The sequence below is a fragment of the Oncorhynchus clarkii genome, chromosome 20, assembly GCF_045791955.1.
Source record: "Oncorhynchus clarkii lewisi isolate Uvic-CL-2024 chromosome 20, UVic_Ocla_1.0, whole genome shotgun sequence".
NCBI classification, from domain to species: domain Eukaryota; kingdom Metazoa; phylum Chordata; class Actinopteri; order Salmoniformes; family Salmonidae; genus Oncorhynchus; species Oncorhynchus clarkii.
Genome location: NC_092166.1, coordinates 47265712 through 47286166, shown reverse-complemented (window position 1 = coordinate 47286166; position 20455 = coordinate 47265712). Strand labels below are relative to the sequence as shown.

Below are 20455 nucleotides of genomic sequence, written 5' to 3'. Positions count from 1 at the left end.
AATGTCATTGGTTCAGAGTTTGTTTTGATATTTTAACCTGTGTGTTGTGATCGCGTTTTATGTAGGGGGAAAAAAAAAAAATGGGGTTCCGTGTTAGCGTAAACAATAAGTAAACCGTTCCATTTTGGAAACTGCATTCACAAATTAACGAGACTGTTTTTAGTCTTTGCTGTAATATAGGATTCACTGTTTTTTTTCCGCTTCTAATTGATTTAGTGTTGTTTACATTGCTCTAAAATATCAAAAATAATGAGCAATCGGGGAGAAGAGCCTTAGTCAGGGAGGTGACCAAAACCTCAATGGTCACTGACAGAGCTAAACAGTTATTCTGTGGAGATGGTAGAACCTTCCAGAAGGACAACCATCTCTGTAGCACTCCACCAATCAGGCCTTTATGGTAGAGTGGCCAGATGGATGCCTCGCCTCAGTAAAAAGGCATATGACAGCCCGCTTGGAGATTACCAAATGGCATCTAAAGGGAGTCTCAAACCATGAAAAACAAGATTCTCTGGTGTGATGAAACCAAGCTTGAACCCTTTGGCCTGAACGCCAAGAGTCACGTCTGGAACAAACCTGGCACCATCCCTACGGTAAAGCATGGTGGTGGCAGCATCATGCTGTGAAGATGTTTTTCAGCAGCAATCACTGGGAGACTAGTCAGGATTGAGAAAAAGATGAACAGAGCAAAGTACAGAGAGATCCTTGATGAAAACCTGCTCCAGAGCACTCAGGACCTCAGACTGGGGCAAAGGGTCCCACGCTGTGCTTGTTCCTTACCTAATTTTTCAAGATCTCCAGTATATTCTACAACTAGTCAAATGTATTCCATTCATCTGACTTCCCCTAACTCTCGAGCAACCAGTAAACAATTCCCATTTCTAGTTTGTCACGTCCTGTGCACCCATTTTGCTGTCGCGTGTGTTACGGTGTTCAGTTTGTTTTAACCTATTTATTGATGCGATTTTGATGTGCCATTGGTCAAGTTCATGTGATGCATACGTGTCACAGAGAGAGCAAGGTTTGAGGCAATGTTTTTCCTAAACAAATCCGGGACTTCGGTAACAGAACGTTTCAGTCTGAAAATGGCTGTAATCATGTTACAGCTTCAGCAACACGGACATCGCGATAAACCCTGTTGATGTTCTGTGATGGTCGCTGCAGCAAGGAGGAGTGACAGACAACGGGTGCTAGTCAGTCACTCGCTGTCATTTTTTTTATTTATTTTTAAACAGCGCAGCAAGTCTAAGCTCGACCCAATCAAATCAATTGCTGGTCGGACTCCGTGGGTCTTATTTATTTCATCAAACAGTGTGCTTAAAGTATCAGACGAACTCAATGCATATAGTTGTTTTGATTAAAACACATAGGATGTGGAGAAATATACGTTTAATGAACAAACGACTGTCTACCAATATTTGTTGGGTTGGTCAGGGACAGCCCTAGTCTTATTCTGATGACATTATGATCGATGCTTGAATGACATTTGACAAATATTCTTGCTCTTATCCATAGACTAGCCTAACCGCACTGTATTTGCAACATTTTTGGCGAGAGTGCAAATGTTTGTGACAAATAAAAATCCAAAGCCAATGTACCAAAGTTAAGCAAAGAAGTACATTATGTGCACCATGTCATTACGCAATGATTTATCTGCAACAAGTCTGTCTGGTGGAAACCCAAATGGTGACAATTTGCATATTTTACTTTGAGGATTCTAGACTATTCAGGTGAAAATCTGTCGCCAATTGAATGGAAACGTAGCGAGTGACTGACGAGATGAAAACTACCAATGCGCTACCAAATTTCACAATTGCACCTTGTGGATTCTACTTTTACAAATCTCAACAGTTAGCTGAAAGTCTGACAGAGTTCCCGCAGTGTGCCTATTGGGTATGGGTGGGCTGCCACTGGTAATAAAGAGGTTTCACTGCCTGCCTGGACAGGCTGGGAGGAGAATGAGCCTGGCTTTTTACAGCAGTGTGGATGTACTCAGAAAAAGAAATTGATACCATTGTTTTACGGAGAGGGGGGTGATTAACTAACGACAAAAGAGCTCTTTCACTGGAAATGTCAGCCGTCAAGCTGAGAGACTGTCCGACTGGGCAATAGTCGATGAAATCCAAGTTACAAAATGGATGTGGAAAAATGGCATGGAATTGTATGACACTGCCACAATATCCCCACACAAATTGTGAAACGCAATAGGTCTCATGTGGTAAAAAAGATTTGGCTGACAGTGTGTACATGTTAGAATGCCAGACCAATGTGAAATGTACCACAATAGACAGTATGAACACCATAACACAATTCATAGTGGCCTAAGTATTCAACCACCTTCTATAAAACAGTCTTCAAATGGATTGATAGACAAAGTTCATGTTAAACTATAGCTTTGTCTTTCTCACAGAGATCAGAAAAACAATGCTATGTAGGCTAAATCTGATCATAATCGCAATGTCTAAATCAATAGTCTTTTCAATCACATACAATAACAGCTCAGTGATCAGTCTTAAGCTTAGCCTCACTTAAAAAGAAACACCCCTAAATCTTCAGGAATATTAAACTGGTGAGGGACTTCAAATATAACCAATTATCCATTCTAGGCTGTTTTTTTCTGATTAGATTATACAATAGCCGATAATATTAATCACAGCAGCCTCCTTGCATTTCTCAGATAACAATGGCCTTGGTCTCTAAGTTCCAAATCTGAGATTTAGGTACAGTTGAAGTCGGAAGTTTACAGACACCTTAGCCAAATACATTTAAACTCAGTTTCACACAATTCCTGACATTTAAGCCTAGTCAAAACTTAGGATCACCACTTTATTTTAAGAAATGTGAAATGCCAGAATAATAGTAGAGAATTATTTACTTCAGCTTTTATTTCTTTCATCACATTCCCAGTGGGTCAGAAGATTACATACACTCAATTAATATTTGGTAGCATTGCCTTTAAATTGTTTAACTTGGGTCAAACATTTCAGGTAGCCTTCCACAATAAGTTGGGTGAATTTTGGCCCATTTCTCCTGACAGAGCTGGTGTAACCGAGTCAGGTTTGTAGGCCTCCTTGCTCGCACACGCTTTCTCAGTTCTGCCCACATTTTCTACCATGATTGAGGTCAGGGCTTTGTGATGGCCACTCCAATACCTTGACTTTGTTGTCCTTAAGCCATTTTGCCACAACTTTGGAAGTATGGTTGTCCATTTGGAAGACCCAGTTGCGACCAAGATTTAACTTCCTGACTGATGTCTTGAAATGTTGCGTCAATGTATCCACATAATTCTCCTACCTCATGATGCCATCTATTTTGTGAAGTGCACCAGTCCCTCCTGCAGCAAAGCACCCCCACAACATGATGCTGCCACCCCCGTGCTTCACGGTTGGGATGGTGTCCTTTGGCTTGCAAGCATCCCCCTTTTCCTCCAAACATAATGATGGTCATTATGGCCAAAGAGTTCTATTTTTGTTTCATCAGACCAGAGTACAATCTTTGTCCCTATGTGCAGTTGCAAACCGTAGTCTGGCTTTTTTAATGGCGGTTTTGGAGCAGTGGCTTCTTCCTTCCTCGTGATCACACAGGACATGTTCTGCATAGACTCTGAAAATAACATTGATGTATACACAGACACAGTGACTGAGTTCATCCGGAGGTTTATAGGGGATGTTGTACCCACTGACTATTAAAACCTACCCAAACCAGAAACCGTGGCTAGAAGGTAGTATTCACGCTAAACTGAAAGAACGAACCACCGCATTTAACCATGGTAAAGTGACTGAGAACATGGTTGAATGCAAACAGTGTAGTTATTCCCGCCGTAAGGCAAGCAAGCAGGCAAAACGTCAGTACAGAGACAAGAGAAGTCGCAATTCAACGGCTCAAACACGAGACGTAAGTGGCAGGGTCTAAAGACAATCACTGATTACAAAGGGAGAACAAGCCACGTTGAGAACGCCGACGTCTTGCTCCCAGACAAGTTAAACACCTTCGTCCACATTGAGGATAACACTGTGCCATCAACGCAGCCCACTCCCAAGTACTGTGGGCTCTCCTTATCTGTGTCCGACGTGAGTAAGATATTTAAGCGCGTTAACCCTCGCAAGGCTGCCGGTCCAGACGGCATCCCTGGCCGCGTCCCCAGAGCATGCGCAGACCAGCTGGCTGAAGTGTTTACGGACATATTCAATCTCTCCCTAACCCTGTCCCGACTTGCTTCAAGATGTCCACCATTGTTCCTGGACCCAAGAAAGCAAAAGGTAACTGAACTAAATGACTATCGTCCCGTAGTGCTCACTTCTGTCATCATGAAGTTCTTTGAGAGGCTAGTTAAGGATCATACCTGACACCCTAGACCCACTTCAAAACTTGCTTACCACCCCAATATATCCACAGACGACAGTCGCCATTACACTGGCCTATCCCATCTGGACAAGAGGAACACCTATGTAAAAATGCTGTGCATTGACTATAGCTCAGCCTTCAACACCATAGAACCCCCCAAGCACATCATCAAGCTAGGGGCCCTGGGTCTGAACCCCACCCTGTGCAACTGAGTCCTGGACTTCATGAGTCACCCCCATGTGGTGAATGTAGGACACAACACCTCCACTTCACTTATCCCCAACACAAGGGTGCGTGCTCAGCCCCCTCCTGTACTCACCCATGACTGTGTGGCCACACACACACACACACCTCAATCAAGTTTACAGATGACAACCATAGTAGGCCTGATTACCAACAATGAAGAGAGCCTACAGGGAGGTGGTGAGGGCCCTGGCAGAATGGCGCCAGGAAAATAACCTCTCCCTCAATGTCAACAAAATGAAGGAGATGATCGTGGACTTCAGGAAAAGGGAGAGGGAGCACGCCCCTATCCACATTGACAGGACAGCAGTGGAGAACGAGGAAAGCTTCAAGTTTCTCGTCTTACACATCACTGACGTTCTGAAATGGTCCACACACACAGTGTGTGTGGTGAAGGTGCAACAGTGCCTCTTCAACCTCAGGAAGCTGAAGAAATGTGGCTTGGCCCCTAAGACCCTCAAACTTTTACAGATGCACAATTGAGAGCATCCTGTCGGGCTGTATCACGGAGCAGCAACTGCACCGCCCGCAACCGTAAGGCTCTCCAGAGGGAAGTGCGGTCTGCCCAATGCATCACCGGGGTACACTGCCTGCCATCCAGGACACCTACAGAACCCGATGTCACAAGAAGACCAAAAAGATCATAAAGGACCAACCACCCGAGCCACAGCCTGTTCACCCCGTTATCATCCAGAAGGCGAGGTCAGTACAGGTGCATCAAAGCTGGGACTAGCAGGTTACGCAACTCCGCACCTTAGAGGCTGATGCCCTATACATAGAATCACTGATCCGTTTAATAATGTTTACATACGGCTTTACTCATATGTACATACAGTATTGTATTCAATGCCACCAACATTCCTCATCCTAATATTCATACATTCTTAATTCCATTATTTTACCTTTAGATGTGTGTATTGTTGGAGTCAGGAACACAAGTATTTTGCTACACCCGCAATAACATCTGCATATGGCCAATAACATTTGATTTGATTAAAATGTTGGTTTTTCATGCTACAGAGATAATATTAGACCAGCTGCACGGGATGGAAAGGGATAGGTTAGAGCAGGGGTACTAAAAATATTATTCGAGAAGGTTCAGTCACAAATTGTTTAGGTCGCAAAGGTCCAGATTGGGGGGAGGGAGAATAAATCAAATAGAAAAAATATAAATCTGCATTTTAAAAATCGGCTTTGCGACAAACCTCCACCTCGCGACCCAAAACTGTTCAAACCCCACTTATTGGCGGTGACAACATTATGCAGTGTTAAGGCTAATTTCTTGCAATTCTACATATTTGCAATGTCTTATGTTGTGTGTTCATAGATGTCAGAGTGAGTGACTCAGATTTTTTTTTTACCTGGGCATGATTACTACAAGGTTTAGATGGTAATATCCAGTTGATCAGCTGACAGGTTATAAATAGCTCTAAGGTCTGTCAGTAAGCACGTTTCCATCCACAGTTTGAGTCAAGTCATCCCGTATAAATGTAAGTTTCAGTACAATTTCATTCAAATGCCGACAGATCATTTGTTAGTTTGACATAGTGGGATCTTTGTGTCGGTAAAATGAATTATGCGAGAAATGGTGGTGGATGTGCCTTTTAGGGCATATATTGATTTAATTACCATCATATCAAAATAAACTTGAAGTCACGCGATGATATGGTGTGTGTTTCCTCCCACTACGACTCGTGAAACCATGCAGTTTATTAGGCTACAGATTAATAAGTTATGAACGTCACAAGATAGTGAAAGTGCACGGTGAGCATGATGCTCCTTCCCAATAACTAAGGGGTCTTATTTTAGGCCTTACCCCCTTTAGTCAACTGGTCGATTGTTTGGTCAATAGGCTGTTGGTCGACTCGGTTTCTTTAGTCAAGCAGTAAAAAAATTAATTAAAAAGGTCATGGTGTAAAAAAAAAAAAAAAAATTTAAGTATCCGAGTCGTGCCTATCAGAGTGGACTAATCCATTGTGGAGGCCGTGGGGGGGTGGTACGGTCCATCACTCAAAGTAAGACGTGCTACTGAAATGATATATGGTGATATTATTTATATTATTTTATATTTATTTGAGAAATAGTTGGTGAACCAGGCGAGGCAGTCATTTGAGAAACCAAGGCTATTGAGTCTGCCTTGACCGTGGCTGAGGTGCACCTATGACCAGCTCGGAAAACAGATTGCACCGTGGAGAAGATACGGTGGGATTCGAAATGGTCGGTGACCTATATGGATAAATCTTCCATATACATCTACAGGAATAAGACAGATCCTGCTTCTGTTGCCTGTTTCAGTGTGTTTAAATAGTATACTGATTCCATGAGCACCAAGCCTCACGCAATCAAAACTTATATAATCAAAAAAATATATAATCTTTGCTGTGCTAAAGCCTTTACACTTTTTTTCAATATAATACCAAAGGCTGTTCTAATTTATTTAGTTTGCACTGTTCCAAATTGTATGAAAAAGAATAACTAATTTTCTTGAACTACATGTTATTTTTATAATAATAATAATAATAATAATAATAATAATAATATCATGATCATCAGCAGGCTTAATATAGCAGCATTGTATAACCACCACCGAGCTGTAGGCCCATCTTGCTTAGTCTTAATACCGTAATTTACTTAAAACCTACCTATTTACTTAAAACCTATTCGGAAAGTATTCAGACCCCTTCACCTTTAACACATTTTGTTACAGCCTTATTCTAAAATAGATTCAATAAATGTTTTACTCAATCTACACAACATAATTACAAAGCAAAAACAGGTTCAGAAATGTTTGCTAATAAATATATATATATATATATATATATATATATATATATATTTATATATATTTTTTACATAAGTATTCTTATTTACATAAGTATTCTTATTTACATAAGTATTACATAAGCATTCAGACCCTTTGCTATGAGACTCGAAATTGAGCTCCGGAGCATCCTGTTTCCATTGATCATCCTTAAGATGTTTCTACAACTTGAAATGTTTGCAAATGTATTAAAAATAGAAAACTGATATTACATTTACATAAGTATGCAGACCCTTTATTCAGTACTTTGTTGAAGCTCCTTTGGCAGGGATTACAGCCTCGACTTTTCTTGTGTATGACCTCCCTGAACAAGGACCAAGCTTGTAGCGTCATACACAAGAAGACGCAAGGCTGTATTCACTGCCAAAAGAGCTTCAACAAAGTACTGAGTAAAAGGTCTGCATAGTTATGTAAATGTAATATCAGTTCGATTTTTAATACATTTGCTAACATTTCTACAAACCTGTTTTTGCTTTGTCATTATGGGGTAGTGTGTAGACTGATGAGAAACTATTTAAACCATTTTAGAATAAGACTAACGTAACAAAATGTGGAAAAAGTCAAGGGGTCTGAATACTTTCTGAAAGCACCCTATTTCAAAACTTATATACAGTCGTGCCAAAAGTTGAGAATGACTAATATTAATTTTCACAAAGTCTGCTGCCTCATTTTGTATGATGGCAATTTGCATATACTCCAGAATGTTATGAAGAGTGATCAGATGAATTGCAAATAATTGCGAAGTCCCTCTTTGCCATGCAAATTAAAAGAATCACCAAAAAACATTTCCACTGCATTTCAGCCCTGCCACAAAAGGACCAACTGACATCATGTCTCTCATTAAAACAGGTGTGAGTGTTGACAAGGACAAGGCTGGAGATCACTCTGTCATGCTTATTGAAGCGTCCAGTCTGTTATTCAAACTCAAAAGGAGGGTGGTGCTTGGAATCATTGTTCTTCCTGTCAACCATGGTTACCTGCAAGGAAACACGTGCAGTCATCATTGCTTTGCACAAAAAGGGCTTCACAGGCAAGGATATTGCTGCCAGTAAGATTGCACCTAAATCAACCATTTATCGGCTCATCAAGAACTTCAAGTAGAGCGGTTCAATTGTTGTGAAGGCAGCTTCAGGGCCCCCAAGAAAGTCCAGCAAGCGCCAGGACCGTCTCCTAAAGTTGATTCGGCTGTGGGATCGGGTCACCACCAGACCAGAGCTTGCTCAGGAATGCAGCAGGCAGGTGTGAGTGCATCTGCACGCACAGTGAGGCGGAGACTTGGAGGATGGCATGGTGTCAAGAAGGGCAGCAAAGAAGCCACTTCTCTCCAGGAAAAGCATCAGGGACAAACTGATTCTGCAAAAGGTACAGGGATTGGACTGCTGAGGACTGGGGTAAAGTCATTTTCTCTGATGAATCCCCTTTCCGATTGTTTGGGGCATCCGGAAAAAAGCTTGTCCGGAGAAGACAAGGTGAGCGCTACCATCAGTCCTGTGCCATGCCAACAGTAAAGCATCCGGAGACCATTCATGTGTGGGGTTGCTTCTCAGCCAAGGGAGTGGGCTCACTCACAATTTTGCCTAAGAACACAGCCATGAATAAAGAATGGTACCAACACATCCTCCGAGAGCAACTTCTCACAACCTTCCAGGAACAGTTTGGTGACAAACAATGCTTTTTCCAGCATGATGGAGCACCTTGCCATAAGGCAAAAGTGATAACTAAGTGGCTCGGAGAACAAAACATCGATATTTTGGGTCCATGGCCAGGAAACTTCCCAGACCTTAATCCCATTGAGAACTTGTGGTCAATCCTCAAGGAGGTGGGTGGACAAACAAAAACCCACAAATTCCAAGCATTGATTATACAATGGGCTGCCATCAGTCAGGATGTGGCTCAGAAGTAAATTGACAGCATGCCAGGGCGGATTGCAGAGGTCTAGAAAAAGAAGGGTCAACACTGCAAATATTGACTCTTTGCATCAACTTCATGTAATGGTCAATAAAAGCCTTTGACACTTATGAAATGCTTGTAATTATACTTCAGTATTCCATAGTAATATCTGACAAAAATATCTAGTCACTGAAGCAGCAAACTTTGTGAAAATGAATATTTGTGTCATTCAACTTTTGGCCACGACTGTAGGCTACTGTAGCAATCAATCTTTCGTTTAGGTCATCACAAGTCATTCATGATTTGAAATAGAAATCATGCATTTAGTTTTATAATAAAAGCGACCATTGAATAATTACATGCTGACCAGACAAGTCACGTGTGTCACAAAATTTGGAAATCCACGTTATTCAATTATTACACCCACACTGCACACGCGCCAACGAGCGCCTGCTATGCCAAGGGCTAAAATAGAACTCCTTTCTATTTCTGACTAGAAACTATCTGCCTCTCCCATCTTCTCATTGGTTTATAGTAGCAGGTACCCACGTGCCATCTCCTCATTGGTTATACCCATGTGGGTGATTGAAAGACAAAAATGTTTTCCGGTTGTCGTGGTAATACTATGAAAGTGTAGATGCCAATCACCATATGTTCAAAGATGAAAAAGCCTGGACGTAGGAGAGATGACTAGAAACTATTTGGTTGGCCGTTATGTTTGGATTAATTGTCGGAGTAGAGGACCTTGTGCATTTCAGGTAAAATAACTCAATGTTTATATCTCAGGACAAACTAGCTAGCAACAGCAAGCTAACTACCTAAATTGCCATACATGTTTAATGCTTTTCAACCTGTCCCCAAATTAATGTCATTGGTTCAGAGTTTGTTTTGATATTTTAACCTGTGTGTTGTGATCGCGTTTTATGTAGGGGGAAAAAAAAAAAATGGGGTTCCGTGTTAGCGTAAACAATAAGTAAACCGTTCCATTTTGGAAACTGCATTCACAAATTAACGAGACTGTTTTTAGTCTTTGCTGTAATATAGGATTCACTGTTTTTTTTCCGCTTATAATTGATTTAGTGTTGTTTACATTGCTCTAAAATATCAAAAATAATGAGCAATCGGGGAGAAGAGCCTTAGTCAGGGAGGTGACCAAAACCTCAATGGTCACTGACAGAGCTAAACAGTTATTCTGTGGAGATGGTAGAACCTTCCAGAAGGACAACCATCTCTGTAGCACTCCACCAATCAGGCCTTTATGGTAGAGTGGCCAGATGGATGCCTCGCCTCAGTAAAAAGGCATATGACAGCCCGCTTGGAGATTACCAAATGGCATCTAAAGGGAGTCTCAAACCATGAAAAACAAGATTCTCTGGTGTGATGAAACCAAGCTTGAACCCTTTGGCCTGAACGCCAAGAGTCACGTCTGGAACAAACCTGGCACCATCCCTACGGTAAAGCATGGTGGTGGCAGCATCATGCTGTGAAGATGTTTTTCAGCAGCAATCACTGGGAGACTAGTCAGGATTGAGAAAAAGATGAACAGAGCAAAGTACAGAGAGATCCTTGATGAAAACCTGCTCCAGAGCACTCAGGACCTCAGACTGGGGCAAAGGGTCCCACGCTGTGCTTGTTCCTTACCTAATTTTTCAAGATCTCCAGTATATTCTACAACTAGTCAAATGTATTCCATTCATCTGACTTCCCCTAACTCTCGAGCAACCAGTAAACAATTCCCATTTCTAGTTTGTCACGTCCTGTGCACCCATTTTGCTGTCGCGTGTGTTACGGTGTTCAGTTTGTTTTAACCTATTTATTGATGCGATTTTGATGTGCCATTGGTCAAGTTCATGTGATGCATACATGTGTCACAGAGAGAGCAAGGTTTGAGGCAATGTTTTTCCTAAACAAATCCGGGACTTCGGTAACAGAACGTTTCAGTCTGAAAATGGCTGTAATCATGTTACAGCAACACGGACATCGCGATAAACCCTGTTGATGTTCTGTGATGGTCGCTGCAGCAAGGAGGAGTGACAGACAACGGGTGCTAGTCAGTCACTCGCTGTCATTTTTTTTTTTTTTTTTTTAAACAGCGCAGCAAGTCTAAGCTCGACCCAATCAAATCAATTGCTGGTCGGACTCCGTGGGTCTTATTTATTTCATCAAACAGTGTGCTTAAAGTATCAGACGAACTCAATGCATATAGTTGTTTTGATTAAAACACATAGGATGTGGAGAAATATACGTTTAATGAACAAACGACTGTCTACCAATATTTGTTGGGTTGGTCAGGGACAGCCCTAGTCTTATTCTGATGACATTATGATCGATGCTTGAATGACATTTGACAAATATTCTTGCTCTTATCCATAGACTAGCCTAACCGCACTGTATTTGCAACATTTTTGGCGAGAGTGCAAATGTTTGTGACAAATAAAAATCCAAAGCCAATGTACCAAAGTTAAGCAAAGAAGTACATTATGTGCACCATGTCATTACGCAATGATTTATCTGCAACAAGTCTGTCTGGTGGAAACCCAAATGGTGACAATTTGCATATTTTACTTTGAGGATTCTAGACTATTCAGGTGAAAATCTGTCGCCAATTGAATGGAAACGTAGCGAGTGACTGACGAGATGAAAACTACCAATGCGCTACCAAATTTCACAATTGCACCTTGTGGATTCTACTTTTACAAATCTCAACAGTTAGCTGAAAGTCTGACAGAGTTCCCGCAGTGTGCCTATTGGGTATGGGTGGGCTGCCACTGGTAATAAAGAGGTTTCACTGCCTGCCTGGACAGGCTGGGAGGAGAATGAGCCTGGCTTTTTACAGCAGTGTGGATGTACTCAGAAAAAGAAATTGATACCATTGTTTTACGGAGAGGGGGGTGATTAACTAACGACAAAAGAGCTCTTTCACTGGAAATGTCAGCCGTCAAGCTGAGAGACTGTCCGACTGGGCAATAGTCGATGAAATCCAAGTTACAAAATGGATGTGGAAAAATGGCATGGAATTGTATGACACTGCCACAATATCCCCACACAAATTGTGAAACGCAATAGGTCTCATGTGGTAAAAAAGATTTGGCTGACAGTGTGTACATGTTAGAATGCCAGACCAATGTGAAATGTACCACAATAGACAGTATGAACACCATAACACAATTCATAGTGGCCTAAGTATTCAACCACCTTCTATAAAACAGTCTTCAAATGGATTGATAGACAAAGTTCATGTTAAACTATAGCTTTGTCTTTCTCACAGAGATCAGAAAAACAATGCTATGTAGGCTAAATCTGATCATAATCGCAATGTCTAAATCAATAGTCTTTTCAATCACATACAATAACAGCTCAGTGATCAGTCTTAAGCTTAGCCTCACTTAAAAAGAAACACCCCTAAATCTTCAGGAATATTAAACTGGTGAGGGACTTCAAATATAACCAATTATCCATTCTAGGCTGTTTTTTTCTGATTAGATTATACAATAGCCGATAATATTAATCACAGCAGCCTCCTTGCATTTCTCAGATAACAATGGCCTTGGTCTCTAAGTTCCAAATCTGAGATTTAGGTACAGTTGAAGTCGGAAGTTTACAGACACCTTAGCCAAATACATTTAAACTCAGTTTCACACAATTCCTGACATTTAAGCCTAGTCAAAACTTAGGATCACCACTTTATTTTAAGAAATGTGAAATGCCAGAATAATAGTAGAGAATTATTTACTTCAGCTTTTATTTCTTTCATCACATTCCCAGTGGGTCAGAAGATTACATACACTCAATTAATATTTGGTAGCATTGCCTTTAAATTGTTTAACTTGGGTCAAACATTTCAGGTAGCCTTCCACAATAAGTTGGGTGAATTTTGGCCCATTTCTCCTGACAGAGCTGGTGTAACCGAGTCAGGTTTGTAGGCCTCCTTGCTCGCACACGCTTTCTCAGTTCTGCCCACATTTTCTACCATGATTGAGGTCAGGGCTTTGTGATGGCCACTCCAATACCTTGACTTTGTTGTCCTTAAGCCATTTTGCCACAACTTTGGAAGTATGGTTGTCCATTTGGAAGACCCAGTTGCGACCAAGATTTAACTTCCTGACTGATGTCTTGAAATGTTGCGTCAATGTATCCACATAATTCTCCTACCTCATGATGCCATCTATTTTGTGAAGTGCACCAGTCCCTCCTGCAGCAAAGCACCCCCACAACATGATGCTGCCACCCCCGTGCTTCACGGTTGGGATGGTGTCCTTTGGCTTGCAAGCATCCCCCTTTTCCTCCAAACATAATGATGGTCATTATGGCCAAAGAGTTCTATTTTTGTTTCATCAGACCAGAGTACAATCTTTGTCCCTATGTGCAGTTGCAAACCGTAGTCTGGCTTTTTTAATGGCGGTTTTGGAGCAGTGGCTTCTTCCTTGCTGAGAAGCCTTTTAGGTTGTTGATATAGGGACTCGTTTTACTGTGGATATATATACAGTGGGGCAAAAAAGTATTTAGTCAGCCACCAATTGTGCAAGTTCTCCCACTTAAAAAGATGAGGCCTGTAATTTCCATCATAGGTACACTTCAACTATGACAGACAAAATGAGAAAAAAAACATCCAGAAAATCACATTGTAGGATTTTTAATGAATTTATTTGCAAATTATGGTGGAAAATAAGTATTTGGTCACCTACAAACAAGCAAGATTTCTGGCTCGCACAGACCTGTAATTTCTTCTTTAAGAGGCTCCTCGGTCCTCCACTCATTACCTGTATTAATGGCACCTTTTTAGGTAAGCAGCTTGGTTTGAAGAAATCAACTGGGAGCAATTATTAGGAAATGGAAGACATACAAGACCACTGATAATCACCCTCGATCTGGGGCTCCACGCAAGATCTCAACCCATGGGGTCAAAACGATCACAAGAACGGTGAGCAAAAATCCCAGAACCACACGGGGGGGACCTAGTGAATGACCTGCAGAGAGCTGGGACCAAAGTAAAAAAGCCTACCATCAGTAACACACTACTCCGCCAGGGACTCAAATCCTGCAGTGCCAGACGTGTCCCCCTACTTAAGCCAGTACATGTCCAGGCCCGTCTGAAGTTTGCTAGAGAGCATTTGGATGATCCAGAAGAAGATTGGGAGAATGTCATATGGTCAGATGAAACCAAAATATAACTTTTTGGTAAAAACTCAACAAAGAATGCTGAGTTGCATCCAAAGAACACCATACCTACCGTGAAGCATTGGGGTGGAAACATCATGCTTTGGGGCCGTTTTTCTCCAAAGGGACCAGGACGACTGATCCGTGTAAAGGAAAGAATGAATGGGGCCATGTATCGTGAGATTGAGTGAAAACCTCCTTCCATCAGCAAGGGCATTGAAGATGAAACGTGGCTGGGTCTTTCAGCATGACAATGACCCAAACACACCGCCCGAGCAACGAAGTATTGGTTTCGTAAGAAGCATTTCAAGGTCCTGGAATAGCCTAGCCAGTCTCCAGATCTCAAGCCCATAGAAAATCTTTGGAGGGAGTTGAAAGTCCGTGTTGCCCAGCAACAGCCCCAAAACATCACTGCTCTAGAGGAGATCTGCATGGAGGAATGGGCCAAAATACCAGCAACAGTGTGTGAAAACCTTGTGAAGACTTACAGAAAACATTTGACCTCTGTCATTGCCAACAAAGGGTATATAACAAAGTATTGAGAAACTTTTGTTTTTGACCAAATACTTATTTTCCACCATAATTTGCAAATAAATTCATTAAAAATCCTACAATGTGATTTTCTGGATTTTTTTATCTCATTGTCTGTCCTAGTGTACCTATGATAAATTACAGGCCTCTCATCTTTTTAAGTGGGAGAACTTGCACAATTGGTGGCTGACTAAATACTTTTTTGCCCCACTGTATGTTTGAAGAACTTTAATTATGGGATTTCTGTTTTGAATTTGATGCTCTGCAGTGTCACTGGCTGTTGATGAGGTGAGACGCTACCGTTCCACATACCCTAGAGAGGTTATCAAGAAATTTGTGGACTGGTTGAAAAACGAGTTAATGACTCGTAAACTTCCGACTTCAACTGTATATTAGAATTGTAACTTGAGGTGAGGTGCCCTGCCACTAAGACTTAAATGAAGTTATTCTACTACTCGAACCTAACTGCGCTCTCTCCTTCATGAACACAGGAGAGCTGTGCACGCTGACATGTAATGATTATTTAATACCATCAAAGCCATAAAGGGAGAAATAAAAGGAGTCAATATAAAAGGGGGGGGGGGGGTGACTTAACCCTTTCATCATGCACAGGGAGGACTAGGAGAGTAGGAAAACAGACGGTGGACTGTATTGAGACAGAATCAGTATGTGTGAGCTGGCCTGTCAAACCCCCATCAGCCTGGCTGACTCGAGCTCCCATATCCCTACATCACAGGGGCTTTACTTCCCCAATCCACTCTTCACCCCTGCTAGCGGCTCCCACCCTCCTCCTCCCAGTCTTTCCCACACTCACCCCATTCCCAAAAGCAGCAGCTATGTCAGCAAGCACCTCAGCCAAAACGACTATAACATTGCAATTTATTTCTACTCATTCAGCAAGAGTGGCAATAGCAAAAAAACAACTTTCTCTCAACACAGAAACCAACATGTCTTTATGAAAAACAACTAAAGAGAGCCGGAAGACTGACACCACACTACTGCTCATTATAACAAACCCCAAATGTCTGACGTCTTTTTTCATAACAGGGATCCGAAGCCTCAGCTCTCGAAACTGTGGTTTCACTCAGATCTGAGCTCCTCGCTACTGAAATAAAACCCACACAACTCTGGCGTCCCAGCGAGCGAGTGGGTCGACCTGTTTGAGGTATTTACCATTTAGCGAGGGCCTTGTGACATCTCTGGGGTAACCTGCCATTGTGGGGGACCCATCTCATCCGTCACAACCTGATGAGTTTCTCCTGCACAGTCTCAGCCTTGCGAGGCAGGCAAACACCGGCTAAACTGAACACAAGGGACAGACAGGGCTGTGGTAAGGCTACTCACCACTATGGGCCTCTGCTAACCGAACTTCAAATGTGTTGAGATTTCCTTTTTGGTATAATCGCTAAACCAAATTTAGAAGTACGCTCTTTCACTACAATCAGTTGTGCAAACATCTCTGCCTACCCCTGAACCACACCACATTGCTAGGAGTCTTGCTCCCCACATCTTGTTAGACATGGGTGTGTTTGGCAGACAGACTATTTAGCTAGTGTCATTTGAACTCCTTAAACAACATCTCTTTACCTTCAACAAGAACCTACAGATAGTAAAAGGCCAGTATTAGGAATAACACTGGGCATTTCCAAATACAAATCAGCAGCTCTGTGGGATACACATCTCGTGTCCTGCAGTAAAGGTCTCCAAATGGGAACGCTCTCCCACCATCCTCCAATAACCCATCTCACTTCATCTGGCAAAAACAATTTGTTCCAAGGGTTACAAGAAAACAGAGAAAAAGTCAGCCCATGTGAAAAATAAAATTGCCAGGAGCTTGAGTCACTATCATGTTTTTCATGTCAAATAATATTTTCCTTTCCAGTGTCACACTTGACTATCATTTTGAAGAGGAAGGAGAGGGGGGGGGGGGGGGGTCCTGTCCGACTTAAGATGTATGGAGAGGAGGCAAAGTGAGTGAGCCATCGCCTCCATTGTGATGACACATTTACCGCCATGTGAAACCAAGTCGTGTGAGACTTCTAAGTCTAACTGGCATCGCTCACACAAGAAGGAATCCAACTTTCCGTAGAAAACAAGTCGCTCAAAACCGCTCTGGACTTGAGAAAAAGCATTTCACTCTTCTGCCTCTAATTATATCTGCATGCAAAATACTGTACTTGGCTATACAATAGTTTTCTGCTATTCTAAAACATATTGTACAGTCTAACCCTCAAACCTAGAATAGACAACCAATCAAAAAGAACATGTCTGCACTAGCATAGACAGTATCTGCCACAAGAGAAGCTGATGAACACGTTGATTGGATGTGCCTGCAAGGCTGAAGTTGGGCTGGCTGGCTCCACTCTCATGTGTGTCCATACGGCATACTGTAGCCTATTAGTTCAACAAACTCATAATACGGTGACCACATCTCAGATCCTGTTGCCCTTGAAGGGAGAAAGGCGAACCCAAGTACGATTGGATCGTTGACGGACACAGGGTACCAGACCAGTGTGTAGGTTAAATCCCTCACACGGGCCCATCATGAGTTGAGGACAAAACTTCTACGATTGCATCATTTTCAACAGACCTGAAGGAACAAAAGCCAAGGGCAGTTAATGTTACAGTACCTTTCAGGATTAGCCCACTATAGTGGGGCTCCTGAGTGGCGCAGCAGTCTAAGGAACTGCATCTCAGCGCTAGAGGCGTCACTACAGACCCTGGTTCAATTACACACTGTATCACACCCGGCTGTGATTGGGAGTCCCATAGGGCGGCGCACAATTAGCCCAGTGTAGTCCGGATTAGGGTTTGGCCAGGGTAGGCAGTCATTGTAAATAAGAATTTAACTTGCCTAGTTAAATAAATACAAAGTGTGATAATAGTGATAGTCATAACAGTTGTGAACATACTGCTTGGTTAGGTTAGAACTGACTAGGGCATATCCAGCTATGGCTACGGCACAACATGCATCTGTGATTCACACCATGAGGAGAGGTGACAGGGTGGGAAAATCCTCAGACACACCAAATTTCCCCACTCGGCAACTAAGCCTCCAATGCATCTTGCGCTGAATGTCACAGGTTTTCTGTAGAAAAGGGCACATACCTTTTCCACAACAAAAACACAGTAGTTTGTTGTGCACATTACACAGCCAGTCTTAGACACAGCAATGGAATAATCCATATGAATGAATTATTTGATAAGATATTTTATGGTGCATGATTGATTTAACAGAGTGATTAGGCTACCTACAGAATCACAAAAGGAAATATTATTACAGATCTAAATAAGAAACTTCTTTTTTTTTAATGACACAATATATTTGCAAGAAATTGATAATAATACTTTTTTTTTTTAAAGACCAAATCAGCAAAATGGAGATTGTGGCAACATGCACTGTCTGGTGTAATGTTAATAATCACGTGTCATAGGTATTATGACATTTTATTTGTCAGCTGCTCCTCTGAAGGCATTTTATCTTGAAAAAAACTGCATCAAATGTGTAAACAAATTGTGGGGGTTCTGTCAGTGTGGCTTACATTGCAGTCATTTGCTGAAATAAAAACACTTGAGCACACGGTTTTGGGAATAAATGTGCACACACTATTTTGGGATTGATTAACATCCATATTCCATTGTCTTGGCGTTCCATGGATGGCTCGCAATGAAGCAAGAATTGTGTGCAACAGAAACAACTATAGTGGTTTAGCAATCTGAGCAACACTCATAACATGGTAAATACAATGAAAAGTTTACAAACTGGGTGACCTTGCTACAAGGATTGGCGATGTAAATATCAAGTCAACTGTCAGCCTGTCAAAATGCGGTTAGCCAAATCGCTACTTATCGCTTGACGATGCTTACGTTTAGATTTTATTGCGTGGTCTATTTCCTTCATGCGAAAATAATACGGCAAAATTGATAAAGAACTGTTTTGCTATCTAATTAGAGAAGCCAGCCGACGTGTTGATAGTGTAACCAGGGTCAATCACGAGATTCATAACGAAATCTCACATCCCGCCGAACTGACATGCATGACATAGAAATCTTATAACGTTCGTGCACGAAATAAACTGGCAATATAAGACGCAACTGAAAATACGGTTGTCGTTGGGCTGAAGGAGTTCAACTGTTCGTGACATTTGCCTGTCGGTTTATGTTCATTTTGAACTGGACCGCACACTGTCCAAATGTTGACAAGGTAAGCCACCTCAAATAACAAGTGTCACAACAAATACCTTGGACCTGTTGCCCTCTCCTCCTGGTTCCGTGGTTGATGGAAGTTGCGCCTGGTATAATTGTTTTGATACTCCGAGGTTTTTGAGTGAAAAACATTTAGCAGTGGATAACAACCGGTGTCGAGCCAAACTACCCTCCGGCAATTCGTCGATGAGAGGCGGTGAACGGATTTCAGTAAGTTGAGAAGAGCTTTCGCAGCGGAGCCATTGAAGTCACGTGCTCCGGCAGTGAAAATCAACACCACCACTCTCTCTCCGCCCCTTCTTCATTTATGGTGTGGTCCGCTGTCCTGTAAAAGAGATACTTCAGGATTTTGGACAGTTTGTAGTCTTAAAACCAGGGGGAAAAGTTACACTATATATACAAAAGTATGTGGACACCTCTTCAAATTGGTGGATTCGGCTATTCCAGCCATACCCGTTACTGACAGGTGTATAAAACGAGCTCACAGCCATGCAATCTCCATAGCCAAACATTGGCAGTAGAATGGCCTTACTGAAGAGCTCAGTGACTTTCAACGTGGCACTGTCATAGGATACCACCTTTTCAACAAGTCAGTTCATCAAATTACTGCCCTGCTAGAGCTACCCTGATCAACTGTAAATGCTGTTATGGTGAAGTGGAAACAACTAGGAGCGACAACGGCTCGGCCGTGGAGTGGTAGGCCACACAAGCTTACAGTAGCGTGTGCAAATCATGTGTCCTTGGTTGCAACACTCACTACTGAGTTCCAAATTGCCTTTGGAAGCAATGTCAAGACAATAACTGTTCGTAGGGGGCTTCATGAAATGGGTTTCCATGGCCAAGCAGCCGCACACAAACCTAGATCACTATGCGTAATGCCAAGTGTCGGCCGGAGTGGTGTAAAGCTCGCCATCATTGGATCATGATTCATCATCTGGCAGTCTGACGCTACCTGCCCCAATGCATAGTGCCAACTGTAAAGTTTGGTGGAGGAATAATGGTCTTGGGCTGTTTTTCATGGTTTGGGCTAGGCCCCTTAGTTCCAGTGAAGGTAAAACTTAATGTTTTAGTATACAATGACATTCTAGACGATTCTGTGCTTCCAACTTTGTGGTAACGGTTTGGGGAAGGCCCTTTCCTATTTCACCATGACAATGCCCCTGTGCACAAAGCAAGGTCCGTACAGAAATGTTTTGTCGAGATCGGTGTGGAAGAACTTGACTGGCCTGCACAGAGCCCTGACCTCAACCCCATCGAACGAACACC

At 42.2% G+C, this 20455-nt stretch overlaps 1 protein-coding gene across 2 annotated transcripts in view; it reads right to left on the bottom strand.

The window, feature by feature from the left end:
- LOC139376442 (retinoic acid receptor alpha-like) overlaps positions 1 to 19473 on the bottom strand; it is a 257204-nt gene extending 237731 nt beyond the window's left edge. The window contains exon 1 of one of the 2 annotated variants that reach the window (XM_071119052.1): positions 19225 to 19473. The gene's annotated coding sequence lies outside the window, so the exon portion shown is untranslated. The remainder of the gene's footprint in view (positions 1 to 19224) is intronic. The other variant, XM_071119048.1, reaches the window with a different exon arrangement.
- Between the last annotated feature and the right edge of the window lie 982 nt (positions 19474 to 20455).